This window comes from Vulpes vulpes, chromosome 1 (genome assembly GCF_048418805.1).
Source record: "Vulpes vulpes isolate BD-2025 chromosome 1, VulVul3, whole genome shotgun sequence".
Taxonomy (NCBI): domain Eukaryota; kingdom Metazoa; phylum Chordata; class Mammalia; order Carnivora; family Canidae; genus Vulpes; species Vulpes vulpes.
In genome coordinates, this window is record NC_132780.1 from 147,187,561 (window position 1) to 147,207,625 (window position 20,065).

The 20,065-nt window shown below is 35.0% G+C and overlaps 1 non-coding gene across 1 annotated transcript; it reads right to left on the reverse strand.

Moving 5' to 3' along the window:
* Window positions 1–487: 487 nt before the first annotated feature.
* Window positions 488–612, reverse strand: LOC112914289 (small nucleolar RNA SNORA51). The gene has a single exon (XR_003233834.1). It is a non-coding gene; the product is annotated as a small nucleolar RNA SNORA51 (small nucleolar RNA).
* Between the last annotated feature and the right edge of the window lie 19,453 nt (window positions 613–20,065).

The window sequence follows — 20,065 nt, forward strand, 5'->3', positions numbered from 1 at the left end:
TGGAAAGAGCATTTCCTAATTAATGCTGCAGTACACACATCCTCTTAGATGCAGCACTGTAACAGGATGTGGTTTTGGCAGGACTCTTTCTCGGAACAAAAACATGGGGCATCTGTCTGTCCATCAACTCTCTGGGTGACACACTGGAAGTCAACAAGACCTGGATCTCTGTCTTAGGCACCCATCTGACATCCAAAAACACAAGTGCCTCCATAGCCTAAAGTCATACTACTTTCCACAGTGTTCCTAGCAGAACTTCTTAAGATTAAACCTTCTTAGTTAGGATCTGTGCTTGCCAATAATCCCTCAAATTTCTGTCATAGTTTCTTTTGTCATTAGAGAGACTTCTCGATTGTTTCCAAGGATATTGACAAGGACTCAAGGGATCTTAGAGTCTCTCCTTTGTTCATATCTGGGAGAAAGGTGTTGGTTTTTAGAGCATCGCTGCCCCAGTCATTTTATTTATTTACTTGTTTGTATATTTTCTCCATTTTCCTTCATTCACAATACAGACAAGTGAAGGCCCTGGGCGGCTGTGTATACGGGTAGGTTTACTCTGCTTCCTCTTTCAGTACAGTCAGTATAAGAATACAGCCAGTGGTGAGCACCAGTGGTGAGTACCAGGTGACTGTCTGAGTCATTTTAAGATGAAAGACACTGAGGTTCTGTCTAAATACAGAAGTACTTCCTGACAAAAAGGGGAAAGTATGTCAATCGTGTAAGATGGAGGGGCACCTAAGGGGGCACCTGGGTGGTTCAGGGGTTGAGCGTCTGCCTTTAGCTCAGGTCATGATCCCAGGGTCCTAGGATAGAGTCCCACATCAGGGTCTCTCTAGGGAGCCTGCGTCTCCTTCTGCCTATGTCTCTGACTCTTTTTCTGTGTCTCTCATTAATAAATAAATAAAATCTTTTTAAAAATCATGTAAGATGGACTGAAAGACCCAGATGGTGCCGAAACCTGCCTCTCTTCTGTCCCGCATTTTTCTACTCAAAGTTCAAACTCTTCTTCCCTTGCTTAGAGGCTCAGTATGTTCTGAAGTTCAAGTCAATACGAATACTAAGCAATGGGAACATAAGGAGTCCTAATGTAAAGTCCTGAGTCTTGGTTATGCTATCATTATCCTAATCTGGCCCCTTGTGATCCAGCTGTGACAACTTGCCCAGTTATGGTCATTTAGCACCTGATTGGTTCCTCCATGTGAATCCACACTGGAGCCCATCAGCCAGTAAATGCTCTTTATTCAGCCATGTTATAAGCTGTGATGTATAAAAAACCATCCTCCTGACTGCCTGAAGCCTATAAAGTCAAAGAGAGAGCTAGATTCACACCAAAAGAAAAACTTGTGAACATTTGTATTTATAAGCTGGTAAGCTTTATTTGACAAATTTCATAGAGGATTTTAATGGAATCTGGATTATAGCCAGGGAAGATAAAGCAAGGGTGACAACTATGTCTGAAGTACAGTCGTTTTTTAAAAGATGATGATAAAATTGCTTTTTTATTTTTACCACTGGAACAAGATTTAAAACATAATTTAGATGAGACTTAACAATTATTTAAAATAATGGAAAGCGAACCCGCCTAAGTATCAGGAGTCACACATGCTCTTTTGTATGGGACAGGCACTTTCACATACCCCAGTTATTAGGCAAGTCATTTAGTATCATCTTTTCTCTCATGTGTATCTCTATCTGTAAAACAAAAGATTCATGCACATAATCTTCAGTTCTGAATTTATTGGAATCTGTTAATGACCACACAGAAGCCCCACCATAACCTCAGTGTAGATTGGATATTTTCAGCTTATTCAGAGTTTACAACGTTAATTTATATTGACATTTATACTATCAAAAGTGCCAAAAAAAATCAAAGTCAATCTGGTTGTGTTACATAGTGTGTTAAAGCTGGCTGCTATAACAGACAAACCTAGAAACAGATGAGAAAGTTCATTTTTTGTTCAAGTAAAGACCAGTAGTTGGAGGGAGAAGAGAGAGGGAATAGTTAGTTCCATGTAGTCATTCAGGGATGCAGGCTCATGGAGTCTCTGTGTCTTCAATACGTGGCTTCCATGGTTGCCCTTTGTGTCACTGTTTAGTCAGAATTTGGAGAAAACAAGGCAAATGGAGCATCAAATAGGAGTTTCTAGAAGATAGGATTGGAAGTGTAATGTCTAACTTTTGCTATGTTCCAAGAGGGAGAGAGGTCAGATTTAGAGAGCAGCTAACTAGTCTGTACTGAAATATCCAAAAAGTCATTTCAGAGCAGAATACAATGTATAAATTCTTTAAGCCCCAGTTCAGGTCATTTTCGTTCCATAAAAATTTGCTTGGTTACCACAGGCCTCAACAATTCACTCCCCCTTCTAACCTTTTTATCTGTACCGTGTGTTTTGACACTTTATCATATTGTCTTCATATTTCTTTATGAAAATATGTCTCCTCTGTTAATACTAGAAGTTCTTGAGAACAGAGACAGTCTTAAACTTTGTACTTCCTATCTCCTACCCTCTCCCTTGTCATCCAGCACAATGCACTTAATAAAAGCCATTAAATGAAATAAATGTGATTCATTAATCTTGATGAGGTGAGTTCTTTCAAAATACTAATAAATGTAAGCTATATTATGGGAATGGTGGGAGGGATCATCTGTTTTGTTTTGTTTTTTTTTCCAGTCCCACTGCCAAGGACAATGCCTGGCATGTCAAGGGCACTCAAAATTATTTGTTGCCTGAAAAACAAAAGTTCTATGATTGTACATTCTGTGATCATCATAGGGCCCTGCTACTTTTCTTGTGGTCAAATATATAAGACAAATTCTAGTAGAATAATTAATAATAATAATAATAATAATAGCTAACACTTCCATAGCGCTTACTGTATGCTAGACATATAGAAAAACTCATTTAATACAACAATATTTTGATAGTTATTAATGTAAGTTCCTTGTATATATGTACCTTTTGAGCCAATGCTGGCCTTTAGGGAGGCTTTGTGTAAATTAGAAAAGGCACCACAGGCTGCATCTTTCACTAATCTATATTATCAAAGAGTATCCAGAGCAGAGACTTGCTCATAAATGTTGAATGGATGAATGGATCAATGAAAAAACTATATTGTTTGAGTGGGTCTGAGTGATAGTAATTCCATTTACTTTACTTTTTTGTCTGATTTTTTCTAATTTTTCTACAATGTTAATATGTCACTCAATATATAAACTTATTTGATAGAGACAAAAATCTATAAATAATAAGTGAGAATAAAATGCATCAATCTGAGTGAGTACATTTTTAATTAAGAAAGAAAATCAATATAATGCTCATATCTAATGTATTTTAATTTCCAAGATATATTCTTTCTGTGATAGAATTTATAATTACAAATGGTCACTTGTAAATCTTTTTTTTTAAGTTATTATTTATTTATTTGAGAGAGAGAATGAGCAGGGGGAGGGGGAGAAGCAGACTCCCAGATAAGCAGAGAGCCAAACACAGGGCTCCATCTCAGGACCCAGCGACCAAGACCTGAGCCAAAGGCAGATGCTCAACTGACTGAGCCACCCAGGTTACAGGTCATTTGTAAATCTTTTCATACTTCATTTCTGCAATTGAAGTTTGTACAAGTTGAGTTAAATGATACTTATAATTAAGTTTTCATTTTTAAATAATTATTCAAGTTACATAAAAATCATACAGGGGATTCACATGTACCTCTCACTGAATTTATCCCAATGGTAACACCTCACATAAGTATAGCAAAATATTAAAACCAGAAATCGACATTGCTACAACCACAGACTTAATTCAGATCTTAGATATTTCAAATATTCAGATTTCACTAGTTTGTTTGTTTTTTTTAAAAGAATTTTTATTCATTCATGAGAAATATAGAGAAAGAGGCAGAGACACAGAGAGAGGGAGAAGCAGGCTCCCTGAAGGGAGCCCAATGCTTGACTCCATCCCCAGACCCGGGATCATGACCTGAGTTGAAGGCAGATGCGCAACCACTGAGCCACCCAGGTGTCTCCAGATTTCAACAGTTTTATGTGTGTATTATGTAGTTTCATGAAATTTTATCACATATGTAACCACCACCAAATTAAGATATATCTAAAGAATATAATAAGAGTATTTTAAAATTAAAATATCCCAAAAATAAAATTGTTAAATCTCTTTCTTAATGTTTCATCAGACAGTTGGTAGAATTATAATTAATTGCCAAAATAATTTGGACAAATAGGGAGTATTCTCACCATTTTTCTATTTAAAAATATATTGAAATTTTAAGGAAAAATTCATTTTAGATGCTCCCAGGGATTTCTCTTTTTAGAAAGGAATCTGGAGAATACTTACACAATGAGTAATCATCTCTTATTTCTAATCATGTTTTTTTATTATTTTATAAATAAAAATTAGCAGTTTGAAACTTCAGAATGTTTATTCATGTCTTAAAGAACAGATGATGCAATGTAAGTACTCTGCCACCAGGTGGTGGTCCCTCCAATATTTGTTTTGAGATTCACATCAAAACTAGGGATGATTTTCCGTTAAACTCAAGGAAATATAACCTTTCATGCTCTTTATATTTAGTTACTTTAATAATCAGATTTAGTCTAGCATTCAAGGACCTCTACCATCAGTCTTAAATTTCCTTCTCAGGTTCATCTTCTACAGTTTCCCTGTACAAGAAACATTTGCTAAGCAGAATCTGGTATGTTCACTATATCTTATATATGTTTTTCCTCATTACACTTCTGTTTTATATTCATCTTTTTTTAAAACTAGTGCAGGAATATAATGCCTACTACATAGAGGGAGCTAAATGAATGCCTACTAGAAGACTTTGCTTATTCATTCCTTGTATCTAAAATGCTTTGTCATCTATCTAGCTTTAAAACTCCTCCAATGAATGCTCAATTTCAGCATCACCTCTTCCACTCTTCCAACGTCATCACAGTAGGAAGTGATCTTTTCCTGCCATACATAAGAAGTACTCTGTTTTTAGCACAAATATGGCTCTTCCACATTGCCTTAAGTTGTAGCTTTTTCATATTAATCCCATATTTTAATATTCCCTTTGCACAGTATTTGGGTATTCAATGACTGTTAGTTGAGTTAATGCACTTCAATAACACATTTTAGAGAGAAATTTGAAAAAGGAAATCCCTATACCTATTATCATTTTTATTGATCTTTAAATTTTCTTTATTATTTATCCTGAATCTAACTTGAAGTCAAATTCCCTGCCTTGTTGTTTAAAAGTCAGCAAAGTGTCAAGTCTTCAAACATTGGATGGGCTGGAGTCAATATTCCTTAACATATTAACACTTCCTTGAGATACTCAGTCCTTCTGTTGGGCAGTTATTCATTCAGCCTCTTTACAGTTTATCCCACTTACTACTTGAACCAAAGAAACTCTTCAATTCTAGCCCCCTCTGCTCAGGAGTCTCTCTGCTTACTGTCTAAGCTTACTTTTAACATCTAACACTAGAATCTTTAAGAAAAACATTACTCTTCTTTTTTCTTATTAAAAAGAAACATTACAAGCACTAGCTATGTTTTTCTTTTATTAGAATTAGTAGCTAGGTGACCTTGAATTGTATGTCCAATAGATCTTCTTTCAGAAACACTCTAGTAATAACTTGAGTTCCCAACCTGTCCTAGCACAGAGTTCCCAGAGCTGCTTCCTGAAAGAGTTTATGTTCTTCCTAAAGAAAAGAACATTTTAAAATAAAACTATTTTAAAAATGAGGTTTGGGGATGGAAATTTAAGGCAGTTTCATGACAGTAACATTGATCTCTTTTGGCAGTTCTGATATTTATGTATTGGGTTTTCTCAAAGCTAGGTCACCTTTCTCTGCAACCATTTGGTCTGTTTCAAAAAGTGATTTCCTAAAGACCAAAAGACTACCTTTTTCTATTTAGAGTCCAACTTCACACTGTCAGAACTTAAAATTCTCTAGACTCCCATGGCAGAGCTGCTTTAGGTCAAAGTACAGCCAGAAATAAATGCCCAAATCTACCCTCAAAAGGGTCTCAGCCTTCAGAAGGGTTAACGGTACCACTTATGACAGACTCCATAACAGGTCCATTCAACTGTTGTGATTACAGACCCCCATATCTAGATCTCAGACTTGGCTTTTGTTAGTTCTGCAAATACTGAATTGGATAAATATTTATTCAGCACTATGCCACATACAGTCCTGGGCTCTGAGAATGCAAATTTAAATAAGACGTGATTCCTGCCCTAGAGAAATGGACTATATTCTGGTAATTTCATTACTCTGCCAGATAGTCTACCCTCACGACTATGTTTTCCCTGGTCCCTGACTCCTAGCCTAATGTCACCTAAATAATCGATTTTGCAGACATCCTGAATTCTAGAATGTTCCAGAGCTCACTGGTGCTATGACCTGTGGACTAAAAGTTTTTCTTAGAGTCTTAATTCATTGAGATCTGATACACACCCAACAGAAGGAATAAAAATGCTTAGCAAATACTAGATAATACTAGATCTGTGCTCACTCTAGGGATCACAAATTTCCCAAAAGAATAAGAGCAGTAAGATATCATCTTAAATTGGTGCTCCACATGCATGCATTTTAATGTGCATAATGATCACTTGGAGAAGTTGCTAAAATGCAGATTCTGATTCCTTAGGTCTGTGAGGGGGTCTGAGACTCTGCATTTCTAATAAACTCATAGCTAATATCCATGCTGCTGGTCCATGGATAAGCTTTAAGCAGCAAAGCTATATGGTTTTTTCCCACTTCTGAATGAAAGCAAATCCATGAGAGATGTTCAGGATCCAGTCCATATGGTCTTAAATTCAGAAAAAAAAAGGTAAACATTTTTAAATGAATTTAGTCAACCAGTAGAAGAAGTAGATTTTTAAAAAGTCAGTAGCAACTTTAGTGGGTATGCAGTGGACAATCAGAGTTCTCTCTACCTAATCAAAACATAAAATTAAAGGAAACTAAAAACTGTATTGCAGCTTGTTTAAAAATTCAAATAGACTTACTATATGATTCAGTGATTCTGCTTCTGGGTATATGCACAAAAAATTGAAAGCAGAGACTCAAAGAGTTACTTGTACATTCATGTTCATAGCAGCATTATCCACAATAGCCAAAAGTTAGAAGCACCTCAAGTATCTATTGACAGATAAATGACATACCACAACATGGACCAACCTTGAGGACATGATGTTAAGTGAAATAAGCCTGTCACAAAAGGACAAATACTATATGGATTCATTTATATGACGTACCTAGAGTAGTCAAACTCATAGAAACAGAAAGGAGCAAAACAAAGTGAATGCCATTGAACTGCACCCTTAAAATGGTTAAGATGATACATTTTATGTTATATGTATTTTACCATAATTACATTTTTTTAATTAAATGAGGTTAAAAAAGATTTACAGGAGAGTGTGAACTATCCAATGAAATAACATTAAAGATATCTTTGGAGTCAGATTTGTCTTACAAGAGTTCAAGTTCAAACCAGCAGTAGAGGAAATTATAAGATTCCTCTTTATTCAATTCAGACAGAAACTCAATTAATGGTATGACTTGTACCCAAGATTATGAACGATAGGACTAACTTTTTTATAGGATGTGAGTGTTGTGAAGACCACAAACCAGAATTCAATATACCTGTCAGCATTGAAATTAGAATTACCCTGTTTATCTGTAATCCTAGGTTTTGTGTCCTCGCCAAAATCCCCTGGGTCTAATTTTCCTGGAATAGATAGCCACAACTTTCTCAGAAAGATAAAATTGTTCACTGGTGGATAAATGTCTTATAACTCTAAGAAGTCTTTTTTAATTCAAGAAGATGTATTAAGTAAATCAAAACTCTATGAATAATTTGTGTAAAGATTACTCTGCAGATTTGGTATTTAAACTATTTGTAAGTTAGATAAATATCTTTAAGATTCAGCCCCGTGATCAAATATGTAAACTTGGATTTATAACCAAACATGCAAAATATGTAATTAAATAATTGATTTCAGTTTTCTTATTTTAAGTTGAAAGGTATGTTTATTTAATTTCAACATTCTTGAAATGATTAAAAAAATGTTGTTCACTATATTCATAAATTTTAATTGTTAGACATATTAGCATTCCAATATGTTTTACCTGCTAAGTTGAATATTTGAACTATTTATAAATGAAACTTGAATGTATTGAACTTATAAACACAATTTTAAATGTTTAGAGATATTAAACTAATGAACTTTGGAAATGAACTGATTATTAAAGGTATTTATTGTGTTCTATCAAAGTTGATTGAACATTGATCAAAGTAATTGAAAATAATTGCTAAGATTTACTACATATGAAAATCAAAAAGCTTAAGTAAAGTAAGATTTTGAATTTAATACTGTTATAAATTTAGTGTTAATTTCAAAGACCAAGGAAACATCAAAATCTTTTCTGTGCTCAAAAACCCACCCAAAAACTTCACATTGACGCTCCTAAATCATCTTAGACATTCAGCCTGCTTGATATGATGAGGGAAGTAGATTCCAAAAACTTGTTTGATGGAGTTACATAACCTTTAAATATTTCCTCCTTCCATTTGCGGTGGTTGCACAGCCAAAACTGATTAAAAGGCTTCAGGCAACACTGAGGCCCCCATAAGCCTGTTTAAAGTACCCTGGGTCTAGAGAAAGTCTGAGAAATTAGTTGTCAATGCCACACTGAGCGTCAGCAACCAACTGTGTGGCATGAAGGATTTGAAAGTCAGAAATCAATTATGTAAATCATAGTTGAGGAATGGAAAAATATCAGTTAGAGCTTGCATTGGGATAGCAGCCAGTCAGATGGATCAGAAGCCAAAAACCAGACAAGAAGTTCCTTGAGAGCAAAGAAAGCATTGTTCTTGCTCACTGCTGTACCCAGGGGACTTCAGGCAGGGATCACATCTTATTTATCTCTTCCATCATCAGTTCCAGGGGCTCAAATATCTGTTGAATGAATGAAAGACAAGACAACAGACTTAAAAAAGATTTGGTAAGCAAAAATTAATGGAGAGGACAAAGTAAAAAGAATGCTCTGTATACAAAGACTTTAATAACCAAAGAAATGAACATTCTGCCCCTTGATCTGCCTTCAACTGTGGTCAGCATGGATTCAACAGGCAATTGAAAATAAAATGATTGGGAGGATTTGTGGAAACTACAGCTGGTAGACATCACTGAAAATCTCCATAGACCTTCAGCAAACCTGATTTCTGAAATAGATAGAGTTTGTCATTCCCTGAGATTAGCATTTCTGGGAATGTGTTCTTTCCACCATAAATCCTGTGGGATGGTAGTGATTATAACTTGAGACAAAGATGTCCATGGAAGATTTCTTAAGCAATTAATCCCTAACCCTAAGATATTCAACCTTAGTTAACTAACTTTTAAAAGCTCCCTGGATGAGCCTATATTCAGCTTAAAAACAAACAAATATATGAATAGGTGTTACTTTCTGCCAAATAAAAGTGAGAGGGGATTCCTCTCATCAACCAAATTTAAGAAATGTTGGTTAAACAAAAATAAACACAATGGCTTTTTTCCTTTGTAGGACTCCTTGGAGTCAGTAATATTTTTATTTTCGTTGTGAATTTTTAAAGAACGTATTCCATCGTTTTCTAAATCTTTTGACCCTTGATTCCAAAGTGACTTGAAGAAATAATGCTTCATAGAACCTGCTTGGGTCCTTAAAATCAGGCCTAAATCAGGTTTGAAAATCAGGCTAGTGGGGATCCCTGGGTTGCTTAGTGGTTTAGCGCCTGCCTTTGGCCCAGGGTGTGATCCTGGAGTCCAGGGATCGAGTCCCACATCAGGCTCCCTGCATGGAGCCTGCTTCTCCCTCTTCCTATGTCTCTGCCTCTCTGTCTCTCATGAATAAATAAATAAAATCTTAAAAAAGAAAGAAAGAAAGAAAGAAAGAAAGAAAGAAAGAAAGAAAGAAAGAAAGAAAGAAAGAAAGAAAGAAAACCAGGTTAGTGAACAATTCTTCATAGGACCTCACTGAAATTTGGCTTTGTGAGATATAAAATTTTATTTAATGTTTTAGTTCATTGATTCCATTGTTGGTGAAATTTCCCCCTTCAAGTATAGCTCTCAAAGGTTAATGATGCAACTTCACAGAGAAATTTTAAATGTAATGCCAATTTTTAAGGACTTTGCAGTAATAGATGAAGTCTGCATGGGACTCACATTTTTCAAAGAAACTTTGCTCATTTATTTAGGTCTCTCCAGTACTCTTGTGAAACAGTCATGATGCACAAAACAGCAATAGAACCAGAGCTGTGGCACCTTATGGACAAGTTACATCTCAGCAATATTTCTTGATTTACAAGCCAGGCTGTGTTATTTATTTCTGAATTGGTTTTGTCTATCAGCTATGTAAATGTTTATTCGCTACCCTTATTAAATGTGGTATAAAAAGGGGCCATGATTATACACTAAAATGAATATTTAAAGAATTAAGTTGATACTTGAAGAATTTTTCACAGACAGAACAAGTCTAGCAACCTAGCAATTGATCAACCTGACAATTTTAATTCAATTTTTTTTTCAAATGAGTTGCTCTCTCACTCAGAATATGCAAAGTGTATTTCTCCCATTTCCATGTACTTTACTTTCTAAATCAATGTTCTCAACTTTCATGAATGACATAATCAGTTAAACCATTTCCCCTCACTGGTCTATCTCTTGAACATTAAGCTATCCGGATGGTTCAGCAAGAATACAATCCAACATGATTTAGATGTTTTCTTTTTTTCTTTTTTTTTTATTGGAGTTCAATTTGCCAACATATAGCATAACACCCAGTGCTCATCCCATCAAGTGCCCCCCTCAGTGCCCGTCACCCAGTCACCCCCACCCCCCGCCCACCTCCCTTTCCACTACCCCTTGTTCGTTTTCCAGAGTTAGGAGTCTCTCATGTTCTGTCTCCCTCTCTGATATTTCCCACTCATTTTCTCTCCTTTCCCCTTTATTCCCTTTCACTATTTTTTTATATTCCCCAAATGAATGAGACCATATAACGTTTGTCCTTCTCCAACTGACTTATTTCACTCAGCATAATACCCTCCAGTTCCAACCACGTCGAAGCAAATGGTGGATATTTGTAGTTTCTAATGGCTGAGTAATATTCCATTGTATACATAGACCACAGCTTCTTTATCCATTCAGACTTAGATGTTTTCTAAATAATTTTTCTTTCTGACGTTTGAGTGAAATGTCAATAAGTCTGGGCCTCGCTCACACAGGATGTCAGAGTCAGAATGAAAAAGCATCCTAAATTCTTGGTTCTTCAGGTGACCAAATCTAAACCATTCACCAAACATCTCTTTTTGTAATAGATATTACAGGAAATGTTTCATTCCTAAAGATCCCCCAAATCAGTTGGCAGTTCCATACTTTGAGTACCTAAAGGATTCTAAAGTAATGATAGATGCTGATATAAATTCCCCAGCATTTCAATTTCCTCTCTATAGACTATAAATATGAAATTTTGATGCTTACAGGAGAGGAATTTTATTTTATTCATTTCATATTTTCCAAGCACTTGGTACAGTGTTTGGCCCAAACTATGGGTTCAAGAAAGGTTTATTATTCTTATTAAGTTCTCTGCCTGACAAAAATAAATAAGTTTCCATCATTTTTTGGCCCAATCCCAGCATGAAGCTAAGGCACTAGGATAAATCTAGCCCCATGATATATAAAATTCCTTTCCCCAAAATATTCAGAGCATCGGATCAGCTGACGACACATAGGCCCGAGATAAGAGGGCACCCATCAGGGTTTTGGTGTTTTGGTTTCATAAAAACCTTGAGAAATTCTGTTTTGAAGTTGATATTTTCAAAAAAGTTCTTTGAATTTTTTAGAACATTTCAATCACTGCTTTTCAAGGGAAATTTTAGTAATTTTTTCCAACTGCATGGAAAGCTGTGCTATGCAAACAACAAAGATTTTTTTCTTTTGAAAGTTATTCATGTCCTGCTTCTAGGATTGCCAGGGGAATTGAATTTTCAAAAAAATTTAACCAAGCTGAATTACATTGTGCTAGAAACAACCTAAACTCTAAAGTTCAGAAGTTTTATGTTTCCTTCTCAACTTAGAGCCCATGGTTTTCACATGAGTTCTTAAGTTAGCCATATAAGTTTGCATGACCTATAGCCAAATTTATCTTATTTTTCAGTGTGTCTTTATTTGTCCTAATTTTTATTTTCTTACTTTTGTCTTATGTGAGTAATACAAAAGGGTTTGAATTCGCACATGCTCCTCAGCAATAGGGCAAACTCAATTTGTGATAAATCTATATCCAACACTTTTTAAGAAATCACTTTTTGGGGGTGCCTGGGTGGCTCAGTGGGTTGAGCTTCAGCCTTCAGCTCAGATCATGATCCCTGGGTCCTGGGATTGAGCCCCACATCTGACTCCCTGCTCAGCAGGGAGCCTGCTTCTCCTCCTGCTACTCTGCCTGCTTGTGCTCTCTCTCTCAAATAAATAAATAAATAATTTTAAAAAATGAAATCACTCTTTCACTGCATTTCCTCTTGCTTGCATGTTAAAATTTTTCCATAATTGCCTGTGTTATTATCTATATTTTAAATAAAGAACACTGAAGTTCAGCATCAAGCAAGCAGCTTAGTAGAATGACTCTGCCTCAGACCTAGAATTGTTCAGCTCCAAGGCCTACTGGCACTCTACTTTCCAGTAGTTCTCAAACTTAGGTGCATAAAATCACCTGAGGTAGTTTCTATAGACACACATTCTCAGGCACTATTTCTGGGGTTAGTGACTCAGTGGATCTTCCTTGGGCTCAGAAATCTGAATTTTGAACAGTGATCCTGATTGGTTGTAAAGCAAGTCATCCACTTGCCAACTAATTGGATCACATTCCAATTAAGATTTGACTACACCTGCTTCCTCTCATCTGCCTCTAGAGATGAAGCAAGATTATACACATTCACTGTCTCAGCTCTACCACCAATCACCATATGGTATAAAACAGAGTAAACCACTTTCCCTGTTTGAATCCTGGTTTCTTTAGCCCTCATAAATAAGAAAAATTGTATTCCCCTTACCTCAAAGGATTGATATAAAGATAAAACGACATGATGGATACCACACATTTATAACAGCAGAAAATGTGATTTAAATGTTTTAAAGCTATTCTAATGACAAAAAAAAAACATAAAATGCAAGCTTATTTGTATGTTATTAAAACATACAGGGGAAAAAATAAATAAAACATACTGGGTTATCTGATCACAATATTGCAAAGAATAGTTAGACATTCAGTCTACATTTATAATCAGTTCAACCTACTTAGTCTTCATCTATAACCACTATGGAGTGCAGAAAACCCTCTGCTAATGCATGCACACACATTTGGTTGCCACTGCCAAGTTAGTAGCAGATTTTCCATTGTCTCCACCCTAGACATTACCAAAAGATTAAAGATATCTCTTTTTAAGACAATACAGGTGGATTAACATCCAAGTGTTAACTGTTAAAACTGTTACTAACACTCCCATCAACCCACATAGGAATTGTAGGACCCCCACCGCCATCACCTAGATGACTCCTTTTTCAGGTGTTTGGACTTCCACTATCCTTTCAGTGGAAGGAAAGTTCTGAAACAATTGGTATGACAAAAGAGACTGACACCAAACAGACACAGCTTGATTTCATGGCACACCACATGGAATTTTTCTAAAAATGAAGAAACTTTAGCATTTCCTTGTTATTTGGGGCTACAAAGCCATAAGCCTCCCACCTATCCTGGTCGGCTTTGAAATGAGCAGACCGGCTGGAAAACAAGAGGCAATTTGCATGTGAAGAATAAACAAACAGAAGTCTGCTGCATACCATGTCAAAAAAAAAAAAACAGAGTTAATGTCTTTGTTTAGAAAGCAGAAGCAGCAAAGTTTAGCAGGTTAGTAACACAGCACTTTTCTCTTCCTGCCTCCTAATACATATTCTAAATGAAACTGATTTGACCTCAATACATCATCAATAGCCTTCTCCCAAGCCTCACTGAGTCAAAGCTTTTGCCCACTTCAATATATCAGGCACAAAGCATCAAATGTCTTAAGTAATGATCTCACCATCTCCCCTGCACTCCAATCATGAAATCACTTTATAGTCTATAGCATCGAGTCTATATCCCTTACTTTCCACAAAATTTTTCCTCTGTCAAATTTCCAATTATTCCTCAATTTGCACTTACCTCCCAACCCCTACCCCTACCTTACATTCTGGAATTGGACCCCTGTTACTCATTATGTGTCACCCTATTATGCACTAGTGAATTGGATTTACTCAAACCAGTCAAAAAGTATTTAGTGATGGGGCATCTTGGGAGGCTCAGTTGGTTGAGTGTCCAACTCTTGGTTTCAGCTCAGGTCATGATCTCAGGGTCCTGAGACTGAGCCCTGGGAGGGGTTCCACACTCAGCAGTCTGCTTGTCCATCTCCCTCTGCCCCTCCCCCACCATTAGCTCTCTCTCTCTCATAAATAAATAATCTCTTTCTAAAAAGCATTCAGTAAGACTCCATGTACTTAAGAGACAGTGCAAGGTCAGTAGGGAGGGATTCCAGACATTAAGGTTTAAGGAGCTGATCTCTGACATGGATAGCAAGACTTTGATTCACACACATAACCACGAATACATGCCAAAAGGACAATTTAAGTGGTCACTAAGATCCATTTTCTCTTTCTCCTGAGCACACACTTATTTATCTTCATGTCCTGGGAAAATGAGGCCATATGTCTGATTGCTGGCTAGAAGACTGGGACAAAACTGATCTATACCTCTTTCAGGCCTGGCTTATAAAAGCTTATGATTCTCTGCACTGTTCCTTCTGTCTTCCTCCAGCTACAGAAGATTCAAGAGAGAACTTTGGGACAGTACAGTCTAAGAGAAATATAATAGAAGTCACACGTGGAGTTTTAACTTTTCTAGTAGCCACTCCAAAAAGTACAAAAGTAAAAGTGAAATTAATTTTAATAACATATTTTATTTAACTTAATATGTATAAGATTTCATTTCCACATGTAATTTAAAAACTATTAATTCAATATTTTACTTTCTCTTTCATTATATGAAGTTTTCAAGATCTATGTGTATTTCACACTTCCTGTACATCTTAGTTCAATAGTGCATCCATTTCAAATGCTCAATAACCACATGCAGGCTAGTGACAACAATGTTGGACAGAATAGCTCTAGGGGATGGTGAAGTCTCAAGATAGAAGGAGCTTTTTCTTTCTTTTTCTTAGCTTATTCCACCACTAGTATTCCCAATAAAATGTTGAATAGAAGAAGTGAAAGCTGATGTACATTTATACTTCCTGCCTTAAGCATCTAGTCCTTCACAACTAAAAATTATGTTAGCTGTAAGTTGTACTATTGAATTCAATTTGCATAAATTTTGTTTAGAATTTTTGATGTTCACAAGGGATTTGGTCAGAAGTTTTCTTTACTTCCTATATCTTTGTCTAGTTTTGGTATCAGGGTAATGCCCAGCTCATGAAATGAGTTAGGAAGTATTTCCTCCTCTTCAATTTTACAGAAAAGTTCACATAGAATTGGCATGAAATGTTTTTGTAGTACTCACCAGTAAAATCATCTAGGCCTAGAATTTTCTTTATGGAAAAGTTTTTAACTTAAAAATTCAATCTCTTTGATAAGTATAGAAATATTCAGACTACCTGTTTCATCTTGACTAAACTTTGGTAGTTTGTGCATTCTAAAGAATTTTTGATTTTGTCAAAGATGTCGAAGCTATTAATAAAGAGTTGTTGATAATAACCCCTTACTGTTTTGGTAATACCTGTATAGCTTTAGTGATACTATCTTTCGGATTTCTATTATTGGTAATTTGTATCTCTCTGGTTTTTTTTTTTTTTTTCTCATCAGTCTCTCAAGATGTTTCTCAATTGTATTGATCTCAAAAAAGCAGCCCTTAATTTCAATTATTTTCTCTATTGTGTTTCTATAATGTATTTCATTGATTTCCAATATGGTCTTTAGTTTTTTCTTTGGGTTTTATATTTATTTCACTTTTTCTAGGTTTTTTTTTTTTTTTTTTTTTTTTACTTTTTCTAGTTTTTAAGTTGGAAACTAAGGTCATTGGTTTAAGATCTTTCTTCTTGGGACGCCTGAGTGGCTCAGTGATTGAGCATCTGAATTTGGCTGAGGGTGTGATCCCAGGTCTAGGATGGAGTCCCACATCCGGCTCCCTGCAGGGAACCTGCTTCTCCCTCTGCCTGTGTCTCTGCCTCTCTCTGTGTGTCCCTCATGAATAAATAAAATCTTTTAAAAAAAGACCTTTCTTCTTTTCTAATATGCGTTTAATGCTATAAATTACCCAAGTACTGCCTTAACAGTATTTCATAAACTCTATATTTTGTGCTTTTGTTTTCTCTCAGTGCAAAATAATTTTCCTTTAGATTTCTTCTTTGACCCATAGGTTATTCAAAAGTATGTTATTTGATTTCCAAATGTTTTTATTATAGTCCAGAGATTTTCTCTTATTAATTTCTGAATCAACACTATTGTCACAACATATTTTGTATGACTTAAATACTTTTAAATTTATTTGCACTTGTTTTATGGCCCAACTCCGATCTACCTTGGTAAATATTTTGTGTGCATTTTCAAAGAATAAGCATACTTCCATTATTAGATAGACTGTTCAACAAATACTAATTAGATCAAATTGGTTGAGTATTCAAATCTTTTCTAGTCATACTGAGTTTTTATTTGTTTTGTCAGTTATTAAGAGGGGAATGTGAAATCTCTAACTATAATTGTGACAGTGTCTATTTTTTTCTTGTAGTTTTATCAGTGTTTATCGTTCGTTATTAGGTATGTGAACATTTAGGATCACTATATCCTCTCGATGAAACGATTCCTTTATTATTATGAAATGACCTTCTTTATCACTGGTAATAGTCTTTGCTCCAAAATCTACTTCTTCTGATATTAATATAAGCACTCTGGGTTTTTTTTTTAAATTACCGTTTCCATGTTATATCTTCATCTAACCTTCATTTTTAAATTGACTATGCCTTTATGTTTGAAGTGACTTTATTGTATATAGCATATTTGTTAGGTCTTGCTTATTTTATCCAATCTGACCACTTCTGCCTTTTATTTATTTTTAAGGATTCTATTTATTTATTTATTTATTTATTTATTTGACAGAGAGTGACGGAAAGAATGCAAGCAGGGGAGCAGGAATGGGAAAAGCAGGCTCCCCACTGGATGTGGGGCTCAATCCCAGGAACCTAGGATCATGACCTGAGCTGAAAGCAGATGCTTAACCAATTGAGCCACCCAGACACCCTAATTTCCACCTTTAATTGAAAGTTTAGACCATATTTACGTTTAATGTGAATATTAATATGTTTAATCTGTCATCTTGCTATTTGATTCTATTTCTCCAATCTGTTTTTCTTCCATTTTCCATTTTTCCTTCCTCCTCTTGTATTATGTGAGTTTTTAATGATTCTATTTTATCTTCTTTGTTGGTTTATTTGCTGCAACTTCTTATTTTATCATGTCATAGGTAGCTTTAAATATTTACATCTTTATACATCTTTAACTTATCATAGTCTACTTTCAAGTGATAGTATATCTTATATAATATAAGAAATTCTAGCTATCTCGCTTTACATGTCTCCACTCTCAACCCTGTGCTATGGCCATTATGCATGTTACATTATCATCCCCTACTACACTGTGAGTATATATGTTAAAGTAGGCATGTTTTAAGGTGATTTATATATCAAGAAAATATTTTGTATTTATTCATGTTGTTACCATTTCTGATAGTCTTCATTCCTTTATATAGATCCTTATTTCCATCTGTTACCATTCCCTTCTGCCTGAAGACCTTGCTACAATATTTCTTTCAGTAAGCATCTACTGATAATAAATTGTTCAAATTTTGTTATATCTGATATATTCAGATACTCTGACTAATTGCCAAGATTAACACACATTCTCAAAGGTAACTTTGTAAAAGTCCCTTTCCTTTTTTTCCCTAAAACTTTTAAGTTGAGTTTTTGCATTACAAATACATCTCTTGCAGATTAAGTCATCATCCTCATCGACAATGCCATTTATTGAGCACTTAATATTTTCCAAGAATCCCAGTGAGTACTGTAACATATAGTATCTCATTTAATCTTTATAATAAAGATGAAGAATTTTTATCCTCACTTTACCTATAGGAAAATTAAAACTCAGGTAGATTATCACTGTCAACTTTACACAATAGCAGAGAAAAACGAGGCCTTTCTGGACTTGTCTCATGCTTTTTAGTCAATATCTTACACTACCCTACACTACCACTGTAAAGATTCTTATTTTGCTGGTTTACCAGGAAGTTAATTGGATGAGATTCTAATTAACTGAGGTACAGCAAATCTTATTAATTTTAAAGCACTAGCAATTGGAATTCATTTTATGGCAGATCTTATAATTTATCTTAGAAATCTTGTTGGGAAGTTAGCTTTCATGATGCAGCTATGATTGCTTCTGCTTGTACATTTTTTTAATAAGATAAAAAGGGCACTATTGTCAAAATTTGAAGAATGGACATCTATACCTTGAAAGAAAATTTCAATAATAATAGTAGGATGTAATTTTAAGAAATACTAAATCACCAAAATTCTTGATGATGCAGAAGACAGTGTTATTCAGAAAAATACAAACATTGACAACTCTTAAGTTTAAAAGTTATTCCAAATAAGATAGACTCAGTGTGAAAAAACTTAAGAATATCTTGAAAATTCATTTTGCTTATATTTCTCCTTTATCTGCATGCCCAAGTGTGATTGAATATAAAATTTGTGTCTAAATAGATATCAAAACCTGTTTTCAATATATATAAAACAAATGTTTAAGCACTAAGGAAATATTATGTCATATATAATTCACATATTTTTCTTTCTTTGTGATACATGACATGAGGGGGCATGTTAATCATCAAAGGCATTTTAGATACAATAAAATGTGATACATCACTGGACAAGACATGGCTTGTGAGTTTTTTTTCCAAAATGTTAATAGAATCAATGGTATCCGTACACATTATAGCCCCTGAACACCTTGTGAAAGAGGATGTATTTTCTTAAGATAAAGAATCAAGGTTGAAACTGGGCTGTACTCTGTGAGTATAAAACATAATACTGTTGAATTAGATTCCCAAACTCGGTCTCATTAATATTATATTAATGTGTGATAAAAAGCATTTCTCTCACATAGAAGCTATTTTGCCAAATTTATTGTTGATTTATTCCTTTTATTCTTGAAAGTAGGGGGGTAAAGTATAGATGAGGCTTATTAAATAATTCATAAATTGACCCTCTTGACCTACTAGCAAAATCCTTAAGCATGAAACTTTTCAAAACAAGAAGAAAATAAATAAATAGGACAAAATCCCAGCTAAATGCAATTCCCTAAAGAAAATACCTAACATAGAGTAAGATTAAAATAGGTCTTTCTCTTATTTCCATCAAAATAGTCATCTGGGACGCCTGGGTGGCTCAACAGTTGAGCATCTGCGTTTGGCTCAGGGCGTAATCCCGGAGTTCCAGGATCAAGTCCCACATTGGGACTCTTTGCATGGAGCCTGCTTCTCCCTCTGCCTATGTTTCTGCCTTCTCTCTGCGTCTATCATGAATAAATAAATAAAGTCTTTAAAAAAATAGTCATCTTCTAATTATTGAATCGAACTCCAAGAGATATACCTCAGTATATCTTGAGAAATCAACTGTGTCAAGCTATCAGTAGTATGTTGGGACAGGGGGGATGCAAATGGTATGCCATGGGTGCAAGCAATAAGAGATTATGTTGTCTATTGAAAATCTTAAAGCAATAGTAAGACCAACTAAAAGTTAGTCTTCGTTTCTTTATCACCATATACCAGCAATTCTGAACAATGCTAGTAATACTCCTCCTTGCCACCATAAACTACTCTTACACATCATTTGCCCTTGGTTCCCAATTGGATCATCAGAGAAAGAAGAAAAGAGAGAGAAAG